Below are 24,011 nucleotides of genomic sequence, written 5' to 3' on the forward strand. Positions count from 1 at the left end.
AGGATGGGAATATAAAGAGAAGATAAATGGGAAATGAGGGATAATAAATAAGATCAGTAGGATATCATATGGATAAATGGAACAATGGTAATAGAAAGCCTGAAAGAAGTCATCAACAAACAATAGGTTCTCATCAATATGATTGAGGACCTTAGCATACAAAGGCTAAATATTGGATTTCGAGAAAGTACTCTGTCTACATTGTTGGACCAAGACATCATCATCCAAAGGTGGGTGCCACGCATGTCATTTACTCTAGGAAGTTTGCTAAATATATGTCAGCACTAAGTTGACTGGTAAAGATATCTCCACTAAATGAACATGAAATAATGCTTGTAAAATAACATCCACACATAGATTTTCATATCCTTCTCATAAGATATTTGTAAATCACTTGTGAGGTACATGAAGGAAAGTAAGTGCACCTCATGGTAAACAAGATCATCCGTAGCTCACTTCTAAAGGGTCTATGTCAACAGTGCTCAAAGAGATACCCGGAGGTAGCTTTAGAACTGCATCATGGAAAGATCAATTGAGGGTTCCATTGGTTTGGATTGCACAATGTTACCACCTTTTTCATAACCATCTTTCCACCCAAGGGTGTTTTTGTCTTGAAGCAAGGCCTATTATGACAATGAATTTCTTCCTTTTCTCCCATAACAGCTTATTTCTTTTTTTTTTCTCTTTTTCATTCACTTTTTGTTTTTTGTTTTTCTAGGGTGTATCCACCTTTTCTCCAAGAGTAGGTTGGCATGGAAAGGACTAAAGTTCTTTTCTCCCATATCCTCTATATTGATTTTTTTCATCCTCATCAAGGTAGGAATACCATAAATCAGATCTAGCTATGCCACACTTGTAAGACTGAAGGAGAAATCCTTGAAGTAGTGGCACATGCTGTAGATAAGGGAACAAAAGAGCTGGTCCACCTTGTAAAAATAAGAATAATGGCTATATCAGTAGCAATGATAGAAGCAACAATGAGTAATGCCCGAAAAGAAAAGGGACTATCAGCTACTGTGATTGTAAGGATCCCTTGGAAGGGAAGTACTTCTTTAGGTCACAGCCATTAATCAAGAAGAGATCATAAGAGGCATTTTGTAGGGGCCCATTCAATATTGTTAGAGCTTTCCTCGAAATTGTAATATCTCGCTTCGCTATAAGACCCCCCTTTTAAATCAATTAAAAGTGTATTTTTTAAATTATTGCATTCCCCTTGTCAATGCCATCAATTGGCAGAGGGAGAGGGAGTTTCACAGGGAGTCATAATGTAGTGGAAGTAGATGAAGAATACAATGATGGAAAAGGAGGAGCTACGGAGGACATGAAGTCGAAGAAGATGATGACTTTGATGGGGGGGAGGGGCACTCATGTGCCACCTCTGACCCCCCCACTGCCCCTCCTTTTTAGCCGCATGGGTGATCAGTGCAGAGGCAGTTGGAGTGGAGTTAAGGGGCCCTTGTCCAAGCACTCACCCCCCCAATTATTACCCACCTCACCCCTTAAACCCCCCCTAAGAAGAGGATGATAATTTTATTTTCTTTTTCCCCCCCAATTATTACCTATCTTCCCTTAGAAATCCCCCCTCCTCTTTTCCTTTCAGGAGAGACACGCTATTCTCCCCCCTTGCTACCAACTTGCGGAGGAGAGAAGGAGAGGGAGAGGGAGTGAAGGAGACAAAGAGAGAGGGAGAGGGAAGGGGAACTTAGAATAAGAAATGAAGAAAGAGAGAGAAGGAGGGAGACGAGCATCAAGGAAATTTCCTTCCTTGGGCAGAGCTACGAGTACCCTCTCTCCCCATCATAGTTTCCATGATCCTCCATCAACTACCCTTTACAAGGAAGAAGGTTGCAGGAGTCAACACAAACCATGGGGAACTCCGGCACAAAGGAGTGCTCCGAGAGAAGAAAAGGTGTGTGTCCCAAGCTCCAAAATGGCCCCAAAGTGCAAAATCTCTCAAGTAATTGGAAAGGCCACAACCACAAAAGGACGATCGGGCGACAAAGATGTCACCATCAACACGAACGAGGTATTGGGTGTAAACACTAATTTGATACTCCAAAACCAGGTACTGCTACCATGTCTAGTAATTTGAACCAAACAGTAAAGCATGGACATCATTAGGAAGAAGTCATACTTTGCATCGCATAACTTTCATAACTCGAAAGGTAGTCATAAAGGCTTAATAACCATGATTTGCTACGAATAGATTAAGCATCTACGGGTTGTGGCAGTACTAAGCTAAGTATTAGGTTCAAACTTTTGCAATGCATCATAGATTGCCAATGTATATAAATATTTTGTGTAGGTTAATTGCATCCTATAGACCATTGGAGTGAATTAACTCGCATTTACAATGAACTCATGTACACTCACACTTAAATACTTAGGTCACGCCTTATGATTTGCATAAATGCACTAGAAGAATTTTTCATGATTGGGAATCCTGCATCATAACATTAACTCAGGAAAGACTTGCATCTAGATTTCCATGGTATCATGGATAGTTTTAGTTGCACCACATAATAGGGATGCATCTTAAAAGGTAGATTTAAGATGTGCATGTGAATTGCTAAGCTCAATTGCAAGGGCCAATTTGGTAAATGAGATCCTACATGATAAGTGAGGCTAGGATTTAATTCGACTCAGCTAGGATTTAATCGTAAATAGGTCAAATTGTTATTACGACTATATTTTGACTTAGTGTCAACATGCTCTTTGGTCTCTATCCCAATAACTAGCTGCGATGAGTCCAAAACACTCTTGGGTATATCATTTTCAAAATATATTATATCTCGAAGCTAACACAAGAAAACTCAAACATCATATCCACAAGAAGAATGACCATTTTCCACATTACATTTGATGCTCGCAACTATTTAAGGATTGTAAATGGGCTTAGTTTACGCTTGACTTGCGAGAGGAATGAACAAAAGTTCATGCTATCTTTAGGGAAGGAAAACCTAGGGTAAACTTAGAACCCCGATAAAATTCTAAGGTGGAAAAATGTTTATGAACTGACCATTTGAAATCCTATTTTGAATCATCTAAGACCGGGACCTTAAGATAAGAATCAAAGGTTAGCAAGTTAGGGAAGCTACCATCCGAAAACTATCAGATATAAATCCAATAGCGTAATTGCTCGCTCCTAGTACATAGGAGTGAGGTCGGGAACAGGGTATTCTCTATCCCTTAGAAGATAATGGAAATTGATGCCAAAGCAAGAAAGACCCAAGAAGGGCAACACTAAGCGTTCAAAGATGGGAACTCCACCTTAGCAGTTGTCCTGAGTACTCGCCTTCATTATTGTTTGTGCTTGTAAATCTAGAATCACTGTCTATGAAAGGAATCTATGACCCAAGCTCACAAAAGAAGTTTAATGAATTAGGTTGAATTCATGGAGGGTGCGGCAAGATACCCCCAGCTAGCCGCCAACCATAGCCAAGGGGGTTCTAAATAACCGTGATGGGAACATGGACCAAACCCGCCACGAGAGGTCTCTCCGTGGATTAGTTTGTACGTACGAGGACTCTTGGATGCCAGGGGGGCTCTTGCTATAAATTCCCTTCCCCTCCGAGTCCTACTCAAATGATCTACGTGACTCAAGATGGATTCTCGAGGCCTTCGTACTAGTGCAAGGACAGAAACTTGGAAGAAATAAGACGCATGCTCATGGATTGTGAAAATTTTTATTTTTGGACAAGATTTGTATCTCAGTTAAAATGCTAATATAAAGTTTTTTCCAAGGAACCTGTTTGAACTGTTGTCATGTCAGTGTCGCAAGTTACGTAAATGAATCATGTTCCCTAAAAGGATTAATGAAGGAAGCTGACTTTAAATATCACACTTAAATGTGGTAGGACCTAATTAGATAACTAAAGAAAGCCTATTGAGGAAAGAGGGTAGGTAGAATCCCTGACGGGTCCGCCCTATGGAAGGGTGGTCCCAGAAGACTGGGAGGCTTCTCACAAAGTTTTACAATGATACAATCTTTAGGTAATAGTAGGTTAGAACCCGATTCATGCCATTTTAGGGGACTGGAATGGGACTATACCCTACGGGCAGAGATGTTGAGCGGCGCATCCCTCTTGCTTCCCATTCTCTTTGAACCAAGTGCAGCATGGTTCTGCTTTGGATTGGTATCTCTACATAAAGTAGGATGTCTAGGATCCGACGCTAGAATGTTGTTAGGAGACCTTGGCAACTAAGAACCCAGATTTCAGGTCGATCCTAGTGGGTTTGGTCGTGAACATTCCGTTGCGAGGCAGACTCAGGAAACCCTAGGTGACAAACTCCAAAACATTTTATGAGAGTGCCGAGAAATGATGCTTAGATTCGTTTCTTGATGGACCGCTAAAAACGTGCTTGGATGAACACATTACAATTGGTATCAGAACCAACCAACAAATAAAACAACCAAGATAGAAATAAATTGGAAGAGTGAAGTGATGTTTTCACTAGGAAATATTTTTTCTTGTTACTCATTTGTGAATTGTTGCCACTTCTAGACTTATGAGGCTTGCAACAGGTTCCTCGTATTTCATATCATGTTCAAGATGACTATGAACTCTTCAAGTTATAGCAGATGTTCCAACATGATGGGGATCTTGGATCGACTCTACAACCCTTCACCACTCTATGTCGAAAGGCATTGGACTTGGAGCGCGAGATACTACTACATAGATGCTAATCAACGTGCTTATCTTCAAAACAATCTGAAGAGGCTAAAATGGTTAAAAGACTTGAAGATTATCAAGTTATTCATCTTCCATGAGGCTTGTGTAAATTTGATCCTACACATCGGATGCCGGCAAGTAGAACAAAATCACTATATCTATGACGAGGTGGTCAAAGTCTTGCTAGTATACAGAATTAAAGTAATGGGGCGAAACGAACATCATGGCTATAAAAAATGGGAACTTCCTGAACTTTCCATGACTTACCGCTTCCTAAGAATCCATTCCCCCAATCCATATTTCTATTCTGTCCCTGTAGCTGAATCCAATAGGGAATTATTAACCTGGCACTGATGTATCTTTTGAAAAGAAAATCATCCCAGACAATCTCTATCTATTTCTGAAAATTTGAACTTGAAGCTTATACTTCTTTATGGATAAATAAGAATTTTATGTTCATTTGATTTGTTGCATAGTATTGATTAAAAACAAACTACGCATTGAGACAAGTTGTGAAGAGATGTGTAAATGTAATCTTAATGTGAAAGTTTTAACTAAAAACAACAAATTAAACCACCAAAATTTGATAGAAAAGGGAAGATTGTTGAAGCTGATGCCGAAGTATGGATTGAATCCATGGAAGATTACTTCAGTGTAGCAGGATCAACACCTGTAAACCAAGCTAAGATTGCCAAGCTCAAGCTTACTGATGAAGCTAGGCTCTGGCGGAAGCAATGGTGTAAAGAGCAAGCAGTCTCACTGAAAGCACAATAACTTGGGATAAACTAAAGAAAGTAGTGGAGGGAAGGTACATGACACCTGCATATAGAACTTAGAATATGAATGAGTTCTTCAAGTTGAAATAGTTGGGCCTGTCTCTAGAGGCGTACTACAGAAGATTTGTCTCCTTGTTGAAATATGCTCCAACAATGAGTATTCCCCAACAAGTCTCAAAGTTTTGTGATGGGCTGAATCCACCAATGAACACTTGGTTGGAATCAATGTGTCCTTCAGATTTGCAAGATCCATTCATAAGAGCGGGAACTATTGCCCAAGAAATCCAGCCAAAGCCCAAAAATAATAGACCTTGGTCTCACAAAGACCAGAATCTAGAAATGTTGAATGCTCAATTCAAAAGGGCACAAGGACTGAGTCAAGGCCAACGGAAGAAGCCAAGGGCAAATGCAATCAGCGACTTTGTCCCCACTCAAAGAAGTGATCAAAGCTTGCAATGTTTTCATTGTAATGAACCTAGGCACCCACTCAAAGAAGTGATCAAAACCTGCAATGTTTTCACTGTAATCAACCTGGGCACTTCAAAAGGGAATGTCCCAAACTTGGCAGAGAGCGTCACCAAGGAAAATTCAGTGGTCAATCTAGAGCTACCTGTGGTCATGGTCGTGCAATAATGGGAAGGGAAAAAACTTCCAATATCTCTACTAATGGAATCAACGAAGAAGAAGACCCATCCATGGAAGCTGAGATTGAGAGGGAATCCATTCATGCTGCTCTCCATAAAAAGGGGCTGAACCGCCAATTTTTGGTGATCCAAACGCCATCGGATTACCAAGGTAATAAATTCAAAACCCTGATTGATTGTGGCAAAAGTCATTCTTTCATTTCACCATCTTGTGCAAGAAGGTTAGGGATAGCCACTGTAGCTGCACACCTACTTTTCTTGCCGAACTAGCAAATGGGTGAGAAATCACTTGCACTAGACAAAATGCTAAGGTGGAATTCCTACTTGAAAATGAGCCCACATCTGTTAAGTTCAGGGTAATGAATCTAGGAGTCCATGAGTGCCTACTCGAGATGGATTTGGCTAATCCCCAACGACGCTCACATGCACTATGGGAAAGGACAAGTCTCCTTTCGGAATCCTAAGGGTGAACTAGTTACTACACAAGGAGAAGCAGGTAAACCAAAGATCCAGCTAGCTAAAGCAATGCAAATAGCTCAAGGAATAAGAAAAGGATTACACATCTATTCAATCAAGCTAAACAAACCGGAATAAGTAGATGACTCCATTGAAGAACCATCATGGATAAAAGCAAACAACAAAGAAGACCTGCCTATATAATATATGCAAGTTAGCCATCCTAAATGCAAATGACATCCAGAATCCTCAGTCACACTAAGAAGAAGAAAGGGTGAAGTGCATCGTGTTTCTATGCAAGCTTTGAGAACATGTGTTCACTGGCATGACATAGCCAGAGATTCCACACTGGATGCTTGACAAATGATTGCAATACAACACCATGTGCCCTCATTGTGAGACACGACTGGGGATCTCCGTTAATGGCAGATATAGCCAGAGGTTCCACACTGGATGCTTGACAAATGACTGCAATCCAACACCATGTGCCCTCATTGTGAGGCACGACTGGATCTCCGTTAATGGCAGCATGTAGTCCACAAGAAATTTGTTGACATTGACAAAGAAAATATCGAGAAGAAGACGATAAGAAAGAAAGAGATGCTATGAAGGAGGGCCGCTTCATAATCAACTTGCCCTTGTCCCAAAAGTCATAAGCCCTCTCCTTTTGTTAAATGAGTGCACTTGCATCACACAAAAGCACCGTCTTTATCACCTCAATCCAATAGTTGAAGAAGAAGCAGAAGAAGAATCGTTTCCCTAGTAGTCGCGCCCTGCTCTTCCATTTTCCCAACCTTCGTCAACAACAGGAGAAGAAATGAGAGGAAAACCAGCAAAGCGAGGAACTTGACAAAGTAGAAAAAACAGATTGGTTATAGCACTGCAATGGATAGCAAGAGTGCAAGCACCCAAGGAGTCAGCGAGAGGATAGGGTCATTGACACGAGTTCAATCATCATGCTCAAGAGAATCAGGCTATGGAACCTCCTACAAGGAACAAATAAGAATAAGGATGATTCTCCTTGGCTGCTTTCTCTTCTCCACCGGCACCCCACTTCTGTGCCTCCCTATCCAACACACGCAAACATATCCCATCGTATCTTCTTTTCCCTCAACCCTAATGAAGCACCAAATACCCTAACCCTTAACTTTTAATGAAAAAAATAAATAACATATTTAATTTACTAAAACACCCTTTAAAAAAAAACAAATGCCTACTCCTATTCTATATTTCCTCTCAAATGAATCCCTAAGCTCAAGCCCTTTCAAACCCCTTGAAAGTACCTCCATGTCCTCTCATAGTCCCTTCATCCCCCTCCCTCAGCCCTAGCAATACCACACTATTTCTCTCCACCATGGCACCATATTCATCCTCCTCTATGGTGGCCTTTTTCTACTCTTCACCTCTTGATCCTTGCCAATATCTTCCTCCCCATTGCTATCTTCCTCTCCTTTAAGAGACACATGTCATCTTCCCTTTCCTTTCTCCTATGATACCCTTTCAGCCCCATCATCCTATTGTTAAGGTTCTCATAGCTCAAATAAACCTAATTTCATCTAACAATAACCTTTAACAACACAAAAGTTAAATCCTCACTCAAGTTACACAACCTAAGATAAATAAGCTCTTGAAAGACGCGGAAAAAAAAACCCTAAAGAGCAACCCTAAGTTTTAACAACTCTTAATATCTATCATTAGTATTTTTTAAAAAAACCTTTTGCAAAGGTAAATCTCTAATGGGGTTTTCTTCCTAGCTATCAATGCTAATAAACCCTTACATCCGAAGATACATAAAGATGTGGCTCCAATCAAATGGATTCTTCTTTCTTTCTACATTGGGCGAAGAAGTTGTTGTTGTGATCATTGTGAAAGATAGAACCCTATCTTTTGAAGACTATACAAGTTTTCAGTGTGGGAGTGTAGTTGGCAGGAGTTGCCTTACTCTGGTGGTCATGGATTTGGAGTCCTATACCCTACCATGGCTAGGCCTTGTGATCGAAGTTGTTTTGCTAACAATTTCATGATTTTTTTGTGTTAGACAATGGTTCTTCTTCAATAAGGTTCTCAAGGACGCTTCACATTTCAGTGAGGGAGGAAATGATGACACCAAAAGAAGCACAAAAATAGTGCACAACAAAATCTATACATACACCATATTTTCATTTTTTGTAAAAAAGATAACAAGCACATTGTTACAAAATCACTAAAATAATATCCCACATCAGGGGGAGGGGAGCCACATCTATTAAATTCAATGATATGCTTTCAAGTGTTACATGCATGCATTTGTAAAGGGTAGGAATACTCAAAATTAAAGGCCAAAGGCCTTATAATATCCAATGTATCAAAGTTTCAAAGAAATAATAAAATATGAAGGGGTGTGCTTTTTGGGGAAGAGGTGGGGTGGAGTGCACAAGTGGTTATGTGCCTCTTTCCGTTCCCTCTCTCTTCTCCAATCACATATTCTCCCTTGTGGTGAAGCAAAAAAATTGTCCTCTCTCCCTCTCTCCTTTGTGCAAAAGTTTCTCTTTCCAGTAGTCACGATGTTGATTTCTCAATTATCAATCCATCCATAATTTTGGTGTGGAATAATTTTAAAAATACTAAACCGTATCAGAATACTAAACAACACTCATTAGGTGGCCAAGGCCCCGATTTATTTTTGGAAAAAATAGATTGCAGACCCCTTGTTCACTAGACTTTGGACTTTGGACCAAGGGTCTGCAAGATTTTTTTTCCCAAAAAAAATAATTTGGGGTCTTAGCCACCTGACGAGTGCGCATGTGAAGTTTTATCAAATTCCGATAAAAGGTTATGGATTTACGATCACACGATGGATAATGCATATGAAGCTACATTAACCTAGTTTTGGGATTTAAATGGGTTAAAAGTTCATTCTTCTTCTCGTTTTCACATCTTGCTTTGCTTCCTCTATTCTCACATCCCCAACCTCTGTCTCTTCTCCATATTCCCTCCTCGAGCTTGCATGGCATGCACCAAGCAAGCATATCGCTGTTTCGGCCATGGGAAGGCCTCACGCCAAGGCTTGCCACTTGGAGCACAAGATGGAGCCTCCTCTAGTGTAGTAGCAGGTGATCCCCATAGAGTATAATCACCACCATAGAAGAAGAGGAGATGGAAACTGGGCATTGTCGCCCTTCGGGAGATAAGGAGAATCCAGTGCCGATACGAGCTTCTCATCCTGAAAAGATATTTTCATAAGGTTGTCCGGGAAGTTATGCAAGACTTAGAGCTGAAAGAGATGGGAAGATTTTGGGCGGAGGAGTGTGGGATGGCCCACCAGAGCAAGAAAGTGGACTGCTACAGCTATTGAGGCCCTGCAAATGGATGTAGAGGGGTTTCTGATCGACTTGTTTGATGATACATAGCTAGTGGCCATCTATACAAAGCGTGTCACAATCACAGATAAAGACATGAACTTTATCGTTCCACTTCGACATGGCAAGGGGACTCCTCCATAGGTTATGAGATTCATGATACAAGGTTTTGTAATGAGTGTTATAGCACCATAGCAACTTGGAAGGCCAAAATATTTCGTATACTCTGCTATATTAGAACACACACACATACACACATACACACACACAATATCTTATGCGATGTGTATCAAATTCAAATATAATTGAGTAAATTTATTTTGTTTTGTTTCTTGAAATGCATGACTTTTATTTTTTTTTCATGTACGCACTCATCAAAAGTAATACGTACAGATACGAGTTACGTTATTACCTATGCACAATCGCAAGTGCAGTACTACACGTTGACATAATTAAATTGGATTATGTTAACGTATGTGAATGGGTCATTCACGTACCACACATTATTGTCACACTTACATGAACCACATATTTATTCAATAAATATTTAGTTATACAGACAAAGTAAAATATCCTATATTCATCAAGAAAAATATATGTAATGATTGATAGTGATGGCAGATACAAAAAGTTGATAGCCAACACATGAGTAGAGAGATGATGATATAAAGTAGGAAGAGAGGAGTATGCGTGGTAAAATATGAACTAAATGATTAAAAATGCTAATATTTAGGGTTATAACTAATGGATACCAACCCAGAATGGTGGGGGAGACATGCACCCATAAATGGAGGAATAATGGTGGAGGTTTAGGGTAGTGGAAGAAAGGAGATAATGGAGAGATGGAGAATGGGGGAGGATAAGAGCAAGAGTAAGAGATGGTGAGAGTATGATAAAGTGGAGAATAAGGAGGGTGATGAAGTTGGAAGATGGATGGGGAGTGAGGGAGAGAGAGATAGTATGTGTGATGAAGTGGAAAAGAAGGGTAGTGGAGTGGAAAGGGATGCGGGAGTAGTAAAGGAGAAGAAGAGAATAAAGATAGTGAGAATGGTGGTAGAGTGGAGTATGTGTGTCTCTCTCTTGAAGGCTTAAAAGGGATCTCCTTACATGGGTACTTAGTTGGACTATATTATCTACTAACCCTAATTAATCAAGCATAATCTTAATTGATCAGAGTCCTAAATGGGATGATGCAATGCATGATACATCTTATTGTCTTGTGTGCATGAGTCTTCATAGTCAAGCTTTCAAAAAGAATAAGAAAAATGAAGGTTAACTACAAATGTTGGAAAATGTGAAGGAAAGTTAAGCATGTGCATTACTAATATAATGTGATGATTTACAATATTGGATGGATAGTTTTATAAGGTTTTCAGTAGAGAGAATGTGAAAAGGTATATATACGTCTTACAATATGTTCCATCCTCTAAAAGGAAATAAAGCTTGCTTTGAAGAGAGATTCGTGGAGAAAAAGGCTTTGAATAGTAATTGAGAAGAGTCTTAAATCTCAACCATTGTAGATGTGGCCTTTGTTACAAATCCCTTTGTGCACCAATATATTATTACCTTTTCTTCTTTTGGTGGCCAAAGCTTTTTCTATGCATGTATCATTTATGAATATCTAAATATTAAAAGAGAGAATATCATAGTTAATATGCTAGGAAAGGTGAGATACATGAAATGAGCAAAATATAAGAGAGAAGAAAAAGAAAAATGGAGGTATGCACCACATGGGAGAGTTATTGGAGTATTTTGTAAAATATGCAAAGACATGTGTGCCCAAGCTTGGTCCCACCTTCTCTTTTCATTTTCAAAGATTTTGGCTCCAAGTAACTGAGAACTTTGAAGTTTTATAGAATATTTCTTCATATCCCCTTTTTCTCATATTGACTTTCTTGTATGCTTGGCACCATTTCCTTAAATGTGGGAAGACTCTTATGCACCACTCCAAGGTTTTTTTTAATGTCATGTGGCTCACTTTTGAATCCATCTAAGCCCAATGCTAGAATTATTATAGATAAATATTTCCAAAGAATATTACTTCTAAGAAATTTAATAAGGGAAAAGTAGATAATTCTTATTTGGTAGAAATATGCAAGCCTTTATATAACATTGATTCCTATATAAGGCTTAAACTATGCATCCAAAAGCTATGTACACCTTGTGTGATTTTTTATCTTTTATCAAAGAAAAAATTTAAAATATTATTTTAAAATGATTAAACTCTCAGGGAGGTTTTTGTTAGTAATGTCATTAAATAGTTAATAAAGATTAAAATTTTATAACTGCAACTCATAAATCATATTAAGAAAATTAATATTTTTACATATGACATTCATCATTTCATGATCAATAAAAATATACAATAAATCACAAGTTATTTCTTTGATAAAATTTCTCAAAAAAATTAGTCTAGATTCCTTATTATTTGATTAAAGTACATTCATGTGTATGACATATTAAAGTATATTCACACACACACACACACACACAAAATATATATTAAAGTGTGTTCATGCATAGGGTGTGTTTGTGCGTTAATGCACACAATAGTAAACTCAAATTTACAAGTTTCTTAGTGAATGAATGAAAATTACTAAAATTTTTCATTAGAAAGTTTCAATTTTGTTGAAAATTTTATGAAAATTTTGAATTTGATTATTATTTATTGGAAGAAAATGATTGTTGGAGATTTAAAAATTGATTATGATTGCATTAAACTTATGGAAAAATATATTCTAATTATGGCTATGCTTCTAGTAGCAATTGGACAAGATTGAGGTATGAAGCCATTCCCAATCCCCCGCCTTAGATAGTCCTCACCTAGAGCTACACACATAGACTCCCTAAGGCAGCCGACCACTGCTTAGGTAGGTTTGGCCTTTTGTATAGGAAGGTTCTCCCTTATGGCAAGCAAGAACTAGTGGGGCTCTGATATGAGATTGTAATCTCTAGCTCGGTCCTAAGATAGGGAAGGAAACCTATACAACACAACGTGGTTAGGCATTAAAAGGCTCAGGTTGAGTAGGGCATGGTGGCAAATTGGATTTTTGGATTGAATTGCTCCTTGAATCAGTTGTAAATATGATAATAATATGAACTTCTATGTTTTTCAAAAAATATTGCTTTTATATATATTTAAAGACCTGCTCATAAACCTCATAAAAAGACTAATTAAGGAAGCTAATTTATGTATTTTCGTAGTGTAAGTAGTATGCACGCTTAGAAAATTAAAATATATCACATTACTTATGAGAAGTGGGTGGACAGTCTTCTTGACAAAACTAAATAGAGGGAGGAAACTAATAGAAAGAATGTTGATGCAACCCATGCCTCTCATGGTCTTATAGTTAGAGACAAGAATGATACTAGAGACAATTATAACCACCATGGTAGGGATCCATCAGAGAATTGTTCTAAGTCTAGTTCTCATAGGCACGGTCATCCCAGTAAATCCTATGGTCCTAAGTCATCTCTTACTTGTCATTACTATGGGTAGTAGGAACATATATGGCTACAATGCCATAAGATGCACTAAGATAGGTGTAAGAAAGGCAAAGGGAAAGTGTAGGATAATCCTAAGACATTTGATGATCAATGTATTACAAAGTCCATTGTCAAGATTAAGGAGATAAATGCATTGGAGTACACTTCAAATGATTATATTTTGGTTGCTTCTTCACTTGGTGCCATGAAGTTAGTCTTCTTTCTCTTAGTGTTGGCTATTCAATTTAGGGGCTTCCTTTCATGTGACCCTACATTGTAGTTGATTTTATAGTTACAATATTATTTTTGGTTTAGTATGCCTTGGGGATGACTATGTGTATGATATTTTAAGGATTGGTGATGTATGTTTACAAGTTCTTCCTCTATTTTCCATGATATATCTTTACTGAAAGCCTTATCTCTATATGATAGTTGGATGATGATGGGTATCATGTTTCTTCTAGTGATTCTACATGGAAATTCACTCATGGAAACCTCGTTTTTCCTAGAGGTGCCAATATTGGTAGTCTTTATTCCTTACTTGTCTCTAGTTCCACTGATCATGTATTTGCTATTACTGATCTCCCTCATGTATCTCTACGGCATCGCTACCTTAGACATATGTCACTCAATGTAATGAAAGTCTTGACTGATTTGTATCATCTCTTGCCCATGGATTACTCATGTTTTGATTCTTGTGATCATTGTTTATATTGCATGTAAATATGTGATATGCATAAGAAGTCTAGTTCTACATGCATGGGTGAGAGCATAGCTCTTACTCATTGGGATGTTTGTGGATCCCTACCTTGTCCTTGGATGGTGCTAAGTACTTTGTCACATTTATTGATTATAAAGTAAGGGCCTATCCTATAAAGTAGAAGTCAAAGGTTTTAGCCATGTTTTATTTCTTTCTTACTTTGATTGAGAAAAAGTAATGCCTATGGTCTAATAATTGAGGTAAGTGTGTCTCACATGCCTTTTACTACTTTTGTGATGATTGGGGTATTGATGCTTTGTTATGGTAGCTAGAATGCTAGAATTGTGGGCTACACTAACTCAGATTATGTAGGACATACAGATAATAGTAGGAAGTCCACCTCTAGCTATATCTTCAGTTTATGTAGGACATACACTAACTCAGATTATGTAGGACATACAGATAATAGTAGGAAGTCCACCTCTAGCTATATCTTCACCTTTGCTAGAGGTACTATGTTTTGGATGTTTAGGGTGTTAAAATGCATTACCTTGTCTAGTAATGAGACTAAGTACACTACAGCCACCACTAATGCTTTCAAGGAGGCTCTATGGTTAGGCCATTTGGTTGCAAACCTTGATGTTATTTCTATGACTTCTACCTAAGTAAGGAGCTCATGAGAATCGATATGAGGAGGCTATGTGACAGTTCACAGGTGACAATTCCTCTTGGAAAAGGGCCATGCAATCTAAGTTTGACTCATTGTAGAAGAATCATACTTGGGATTTGGTTTCCATGCCTAATGGTAAACATATATTTCCACCCAAGTGGATGTATAAGCTGAAAAGCACCCTTGGTCACCCTAATGTAGCATATAGGGCACGATTGGTTGCAAAGGGTTTTAAACAAGAGAAGAGAGTTGACTTTGATGATATCTTCTCCATTGTGGTCAAGATGACTACCCTTCACTTGGTTCTGGCCTTGGTTACACAATTGGATTTGGAGTTGTACTCCACATGGATGTTAACACAACTTTGTTACATGGGGATAAGTAGGAGGATATCTTTATATATCAACCTAAGGGCTTTGTGGAAAAGAGTAGGCAAAACCTTCTGTGCAAGTTGAGAAATAGTCTTTATGGACTTAAGCATGAACCTAGGGAGTGGTATCAAAGTTTGATGCCTTTTTGCATTCATAGTCCTACATTTATAGCACTATGGATAGGTGTCTATACATGAACAAGGCCCATGATGGTAGCCTTATCATTTTGGTATTAAACGTTGATGATATATTATTAGGAGCACTTATGATGAGCTAGCTATTTTGAAGATTAACCTCAAGAAGAGCTTTGAGATGGACATGGGGCATGCTTTGCATATACTTTGTATATGCATTATATGCAATTGCTCTATGGGAATTCTTTGCTTGTCATAAAAGGAGTATATCTAGAGGGTACTTGAACAATTCTATATGCATGATGGAAAGCCAATTGGCATCCCTCTATCTTTCCATGTGAAGATGTAATCAAACATATTGTCCCCACTTAGGTGATGAGAGGGTTGAGATGGCCAAGTTAACATATGCATCCAAAGCTAGTAGCTTGATGTATGCCATGATAGCCTTTAGACCTGACATAGCATTTATAGTGGGAGCTATGGTCCATTATATATGGCAACACTTGATACACAACATTGCAACTTCGTGAAGAGTATCATGAAATATCTTAATAGAACTTTAGACTTGTGCCTTTGTTATGGCAGCTAGGATGCTAGAATTGGGGATTACATTGGCTCAGATTATGTAGGACATATAGATAATAGTAGGAACTCCACCTCTAGCTATATCTTCACCTTTGCTAGAGGTACTATGTTTTGGATGTTTAGGGTGTTAAAATGCATTACCTTGTCTAGTACTATGGCTAAGTACACTAAAGCCACCACTAAGGTTTTCAAGGAGGCCATTTGGTTGCAAACCTTGATGTTATTTCTATGAGAAAGAAGCACTCCAAACAAGCTTTACTCAATGAGGTAGCTTTTCATTCAATGAGTGGTCACCAATGGGGTAGTTGGGTGGAATTGGGTGATTGTGAAGCAATTGTTTTTCATGTCTTCCCATAAGTCTAGATAGTAGGCAGAGTCAACATGGCACCATGAAGGATGAGCTTGACCATAGCATACTTGTCTATATCTATATTCACTTAAAAGAATAAGGATGCAAACCTTCCTCTTCTAGGGCACATTTTTTATTTAGTAGCATGATGAGCAACCAAATTGTTGCATGTAACAATGAAGGTTGGATTTAGGCAATCCAAGAAATTGGTCATGAAGCTCTTGAAGAAGGGTATCAAGTCCCACCCCTAAAACTTGAGGTTGTCTTCCACATTTTGACCTTTGATGTTGATGATGAAGGGAAAATCAAATCTGTAATGAGTTGAAGATCATAATCCACTCCATGCCTTCACGGGCAAGGTGGATAGGTGTGATTCATACCCAAGTAATTTCCTAGGTACTTCAAAGACTTTATTTACCCAGTAGTCCTTTTTCTCTTATTGCGACAACTTTGGGCCTTGTATCTTTTGGTCAAGCTAGTGTTTCCCCAATGTGTCACTAGTCTCTATCACTTGTTGCACCACTCTTAGAGGGAGAACTATTCTAAGATTTTGAGGAAGGTTGAAGGTGAAAGGCAAAGGTGCCTCGTGTGACTCCAACCTCTCCATCACCAATATTTCCTTCTCCCAGCTAATGGTCACACGCTCCTTGGTTTTGAGGAATGGTGCATATAATGAGAAGCAACAAACATTCTCATGAGTCATTCTAATTTTTCTCTTCTTCTTTGCTTAAGGTCATTACTAGAATTGAAGTGGATTAATCCAATGAGCCTCAAGTAGGTATTTGTCCTAGAGATGCCAAGTCTAGAGCATCCATCAAGTCCCATCCTTTTGCATCGATTGGTGGTGGCAATATTGGTGGCTCTTACAAGTTTGTGAATCCCATTATTTTAAGATCTTGACCATTGCACATAATCCATCTATTATAAACCTATCCTCAAGCTGAGGAACTACTACCTCCAAGATAGTTTTGAGAGCTCTCCTTGCTATTTATAGCTTTCTTTTGAGCTCATCAGCCATATTTTCCTCACATGGGCTTATAACCTCAATTAAGATGTGGGTTAAACTTTGTTGCTAGATTTGTGCCAATAGGAAATTGGAAGGCTTTAATTAAAGGCAAAGCCAAGGAAAGTCCAATGCAGTCAAAACACAAGGGTTGGAATTATTTTTGGAAGGATGTTATTTGTGGAGCTCTAGCACATTATTTTTGGACACTTCTATTATTTCAATGTGCTTCATGGACAACACATTATTATCATGGATGTATTATGTTGTGAGGCCTAAGCTCACTACTATCATGTATATTGTATTTATTACCCACAATTGTATTTATCGTACCTGCAACTATTGTCTGGGTTGCACACATGTATTTTAATCAAAATAACATAGACTACACCTAATTAGGCTAAGGACAAAGCATGCTACAAGGAAAGACTAGCCTAGATTCCACAAAGTGGATAGGACACCGAAAAGAGGGTAGAAGCACTAATTCACAATGTGGAAAATATAAAATACAAAGTGGAGTGCAAACCCTAAAATGCAAATGGAGTGCCACCCTAGAGAAGTGACCTAAACCTAACCCTAATCTTGGTCTTGGGATGTCTGAGTTGTATCCTTTTGGTGCATCCATGTTATCAAAGCTTTATCAATGCAACTATTGAAGCTTTCCATTGACCTCTTTTATTCTATCATTTTCCCTCCATTGTTGAGAGTGAGGGAGAGAGAGAGAGTGAGAGGTATGTTGAGTGAGGAACTAAGGAAAATTGAAGCTCTACATCTTCTTCTTCTTCTTCTTTCTATTTATGGTAAGAGATTTGATTTTGAAATTGTGCCTAAGGTTGTGAGAGAGCAAGTAATTTGGTGTGGTGAAGCTCTTCTCTATCTTATTTCTCTCCCTCTTCATCAACATCTTCTTCTCTCATCATTGGCATACTTGATGGTGGATGTGAAGGATCAACATTGGATTATGTTGTTTGGGTCATGGAACCATCTTCAAGACTTTAGGATTTTGGACTACAATGGACGAAGGTAAGATAGGTGATCTTACTATACCTTGAGGATATTCTTGTGATCTTGCTTTCTTAGATTGGAGAGAAGGATGCATGGTTAGTTAGTGTGGAGTGTTGACGAGAAGATAAGGTATGAGATTGTTGCCAAATAGAGTTGTAGCTTCTCAAAGAATAGAAGTCCACCCAACATCTTGATTATTGTGTGTTTAGCCCAAATAATTATGTTGGCTTCCATGTCATGTTGGCTCTTTCATCAACTAAATTACTCTCATAGCCCACTTGTACTAATGTACTAGCTAGGTCACATAAAGTGTCTACATTTCATTGATCCATTTACCTAAATTTTAACCATTTGGGGATCTTTAATGGCTTCTTCAATGATTACCATAAGTACTCCTCCAAAACCCATCATGGGTAATTTCCCTACTACCTTCCCTTTTGTTGCCTTCTTGCTTGCAAATGGTACATCATTAGAGTTCTCTTAGCCTTGGGCCTCAAGTTTTAGGGCTTTGGCTATGGCATGGATAGTTTCTTTGGTAGTGTAAGTATTGAAATCTTTGCTTTTGATGTTTACTATCAATAAATCTTCAAATAAACCCACATGTATCTTGTTCATGATGAATTGTGCTTTGTACCAGAGAACAATGTGAGAACTAGATTGACATGGATCTTTGGTTTTGGATCATGAATTGCTTCGATGTTTAGGCCATCATTTCCTTCTTCATTTTTGGATATTCTAAACTTTGCATGCATGTCTACCTTTTCCCAGTGACTTTTCCTAGTTGTTCTAGTAGGTTGACAACCTTCTACACCACATCTTTCCTTTAGTAACATCTCCAATCATCATAAATCTTCATTTGTATTCATGATGACCAAGAGAGTGAGAGTGAGGTTGAGGGACCAAGAGGAATCCTCCATATCTTCTTGTGCTCTCTCATTCCTCACCATACTCTCTTTTAGCATGACGAAGACCATAGAAGAATCTAGGAGATGCATCTTGGATCGTGGAGTATGCTACGAGCATCCTTTATTATTGAGGATATTCTTTGTACATTCACTACGGAAAACAAATATTGTATTTGTGTGTGAGAGATAGTCACATTGACTAAGTGGTCAAAGCTCTTAAAATAGTAGGAGTGTGTCCACCATCCCATGTTGAGAGTAAAAGAGATTGTATTTTTAGCAAATTTTTGTTAGATTTTTGCTTGTTTTGATGCATGATTGATTGATTTTCATTACTTTTGATTGGTTTTATATTTTTTTTGGAGGGTTTTGATAGTGATTGAACAAGCTTGTTTAGTTGATGATGGTTTTTGTTTGGTTTATGATATGGTGAGATATTTTATTGGTGTTTTTATTAGTTCTCATATGCCTTGAATAATGACTATTTGATTCTATTTTTGATAATGTTTGAGAGGTTGAAATTATGAATTATTGGGTTTTATTGTGATTGAGTATATCTTGAACACTTTTTTATGATTATGAATGGTTTTGGTTGAAGCGATGAGGATTTATGGTTTTTTTTTACCCTTTGTGGTGTACTATTGAGCTTCTATATGTCTTCTCTTTGCTTCTGTGAGTATTTTTTTGGATGAATGTTTAGCTTGAGAAAATTTTGAAATCTTGGAAAGAGAAGAATACAATCTCAAAATTAGCTAGCTCTAATGAAGAAGTAATTGATGAAGTCTAGAGTAAATAATTGAAGGTGAAGTGACAATGTTCAACTCTCAAGAGTCACTGTAATGGATCTAGTGCATTTTTGGGTCAAACCTGCCAGATCTTTGTGTTCTCACGATTTTTGATACATAATAATGAAGAGATGATAGAAAGAAAAAGACAAAGCTGAGAATGAGTAAGTAGGAGAAGCCTCCTTTAACACCATTGCAACACTCTTCATAGAAGTCCCAATGGTGAATCAATATCCCCTTTTCAGGTAGATATATCATGGAAATGTTGATGATAGACTAGTGAATGCCAAAACCCCAAAGCATTGGTTAGCGATATTCCCTATCACTTTTAAATACACGACGTTTCAATGGTATGAGAGAAAAGGAGCAAGAGCTTTTGGCACATGAGAGGAATTGAAGGTGGCCTTCTCACCAAATTCAAATATGAAGGTTTCAAAGAGCAGATACACAAGGAGTTCATGAATTTGAGCTAGTCCTCTAGAGAACAAGTGAGAGCATATGTCTCTAGAATGGAATCCATACTAAAAAGATGGACCAACCACAACTTGGATGAAGGCATCCATAAGAGAGTCTTCCTTAAAAGCCTACAACTAGAAGTTCACAAGTTTGTGGAATCGAGAGAACACCTAATGTGCAAGCTATAGTGAAAGGTGCAAGGTTGTATGATGAAGTTAAATCTAGACTATCCATGATCTCAAGTAGAGGATTCCTAGCTCCCTTAATGCTTGAATGGCATATACACCTAATGCAATCCAACGGAATATCCCCTACTCCTATCCTCAGATGCCTATATTGCCTCAATATAGTGCAAAAACTTCACAGTGGTCATAGATAGTGCCTCCAATGATGGTCCAACCACAACACCAATGGCCTTAAATAGTCCCCCAATGGCAAATCAACAACAATAGTAGAACCCTACCAGCTGGAATCAAGAGCCAATAATCCAAACAAAAGCTCTAAGAGTGAGAATGAGAGGACCTCTTGCATCAACCTAAGTAGTCTATGTAGTGATTTTGAAGACTCCTCAAAATCCCATAGTAATTTCTCTAGAATGAGAAATTTTAAAGGACTACTTGTCCAATTCAATCACAAACATCAAGAAAGAGTTGATGGATATAATTGTAGAATAGTTGTAGACACTAAAAGTGAACACTACTAATCTATCAAGCACTACATGAGTAGAAAGAGATGTCATGCAATCAAATACTTGGTGTGAAAAGTGCCATCAAGTGGGATATTTAGCCATTGAATATAATCGAAAGCCAACCATTCCTAGAGCCTTATGTTCTTATTACTTGTGAAAGAACCACACAAAGGACATCTAATCTCTAAAGGAGATATATGGTAGAAGGAAGAAAGATAAGAAAGAAAGGCTCAATTTGTTAGAATCCAAGATGACAATCCAAGATATTGAACAAAGTTCAAAGAGTTTGGTCCCTATTTCAGTCCAAGGAGGTTCCCTTCTTAATGTTACAGAGAAAGATAGTCAAGTGCTGGTCAAAGATCAGAAGTGGAATTCTACCAATGTAGAGAGAAGGTTCATGTTTTTCCAAAATATCAAAACCCTAGAAGATCTATGGATTACAAGCCCCTCTACAATCGTGATGCAAAGGGGAAGGCCACACTACTAAAAACTATGGCAATCTAGCCCCTGCGAAGACTAATGCCATTGATACCTAGTAGATGGCTCAAGAGCCTTTCTCTAACCTATTAGAATTGGAAGAAGATGAAATTGTGCATTCCATGAGAAGAGAATTAAAAATTCCCAAAGAAAATGTTCCTTCTACAAACGATATCAAGTTCAAGCTCCCAACAGAGCGATAGAATAGTGTAGTATAGTGTAATATTTCCACACAATAAAAGTTGGTTAGTTCGAAAGTTAGTCAATTAATAAGTTAGTAAGATTACTAACTACGGTAGAAACTAACATTAATAACTAAAACTTTTTACTTAACTAACAATATTTTATTTAAATGGAGAGTCGTAATGCGATATTTTCCTCGGATTAACAAGGACCATAGTCACCCTTCACGAAAGTTACAATGTGAACGAGAGTTATGAGCCATATTAATCATTAATGATAATGTGTATAATATGGATGGTCCAAAGATATTAGATTTTTGGGCAAAAAAACTAATATATTTTAGATATTATCCCAAAAAGATAGAACTTGATGTCATTTAAAAGAAAAGACAAGTGATGTTTTAGTTAGTTTTGGAGATTTTATAAAAAGAAAAATGATAAAGAGAGTGATTGGGGAAATCGCGCGAGCCGCGATTGCAGTCTACAGGCAGTAGACAACACTTCGAATAGGGAGAGAAAGAAGGAGCGATCTAAAAGATTTCTAATCAAGTGTCTTGGAGTTTTACCCCCCTTTTGAAGCCAATGCAACCATCAAATTTATGAACTGAGCATCAGATCATTGATTCTTTCAAGAGCCCCTCCACTCTTGTTCTCAGCCTCATCCCCTCCTCTCTAATTCATTATAAATATGAGGCATGGGGAGGCACAAGAGAGCATAAGGAGACCTCGAGAGGCTGTGAGATAGAGGTAGAGAGAAGGATACCCCTCCAAGAGATTGTGAGAGAGAGTTTGAGAGAGAGGGGAGAGAGAGAGAGAGAGAGAGAGAGAGAGAGAGAGAAGAGTTACCCCGAGAGGCTGCAAGGGGAAGAGTTAGCTCAATTCCCTCTATCTCAATCCTCGACCTAGCCATCTTCTCTTACACTCTCCCATCTCGAAGCTATTCTTCCTTCTTAATCTCTTGAGTCTACTTGCGGATGATGGCCTCCAAGCAAAGAATGTCGCGTGCGGGTGGCAATCCTACAACCAGCAACGAAGCTTCGGGCAAAGGCATCACTGTCAATCCAATTGCGGTACCGGTCGTAAGTAATGTATTTCTAAATTGATAGATGCTTGCTTTGATTCTTGTATGAGATACATTAGGCCCATGCTATGATGTATGAGAATATGTCATGAGAAGGGATAAGCCTCTTCTCACATATCTGAAATATGGAATTTGCAAAGTGCATGTATTAAGGAAAGTTAATTGCACTTAGTTGCGCATGGATTATTTGTTGATAGAGCAATAGGTCAGGGGTTAGGAATAGCATAATCATAAAAAGAATAAAATTAGGAATTGTGTATGCAAGTATTAAGTAAATTTTGCATAGAATAGCTCTTTGATCCCAAGGGGGAGAGAAAATATGTGATGGAATTATTATCGAGTCCATTCTTGTATTGTTTGAAAAAAATACCATTAGTTTTATTGGTTGATTGAACAACACCCTACATGTTTTTCTTTTAATCAACTGATTATTGCATTGTAATTTGGATAAATATTCCAAATTCTTGTGTTTGATGGAAAAAGCATGGCAAGGGTCAGTAATGACAAGTAGCCATGGGAAATAAAGGAATGTTTCACTGGAAGATGTTATTAGGCTGATTGCCTTAATCGTGCTTGATTCTTAAATGGATTAAATAAGGACAGATATTTTACATGGGTGGATCATCTCCAAGATCGCACTGCGGATTACCCCGAGAGAGCACTGCTCGATTCATGGGTTGAAGGTCAAGTGGTGAAAAGGCCAACCACGGAAATGGCATCTCACTCCTAGACTGCTTGTGGGTTAGGTGGAGCTCTAGACACCCCTTGCCTATCTAGGATAGAGTTGGAGATCCTCATGAGCCCAACATTTGGGACGTTGGAAGATCCTATTCTAGATAAATGATGGAAATTTTGGTGCCATGTGATTTGGACCAGGTACTTCTGTTGGACAAAAGGGATACATAATTCTCGTGTATGGGCGGAAGAAAAAGATTAACTTGAAGATAAGTTAAGGAACTTGTTTGTCAAAAGGACTGCATGCTTTGTTTTTGTGTCTGTGCTGTAAATTACACAATGAACTATGTTTTCTAAAAAGCTTAATTAATGAAGCTAATTTTAAATGTTGCACATAAATGTGGTAGGAGCTAATTAGAAAACTAAAGCTATCAAGGGAAGCGGGTTGACGGAATCCCTGACCGGTCCGTTCTATGGCAGGGTGGTCCCAGAGAATTGGGAGGCTTCTCACAAGGATTTATCACCGTTTGACTTTAGGTGTTGTTAAGTTAGAACTTGATTCATGTTGTTTTAGG

The sequence above is a fragment of the Lygodium microphyllum genome, chromosome 19, assembly GCF_053477565.2.
Source record: "Lygodium microphyllum isolate KBCC chromosome 19, Lygodium_microphyllum_v1.1.10, whole genome shotgun sequence".
Classification (NCBI taxonomy): domain Eukaryota; kingdom Viridiplantae; phylum Streptophyta; class Polypodiopsida; order Schizaeales; family Lygodiaceae; genus Lygodium; species Lygodium microphyllum.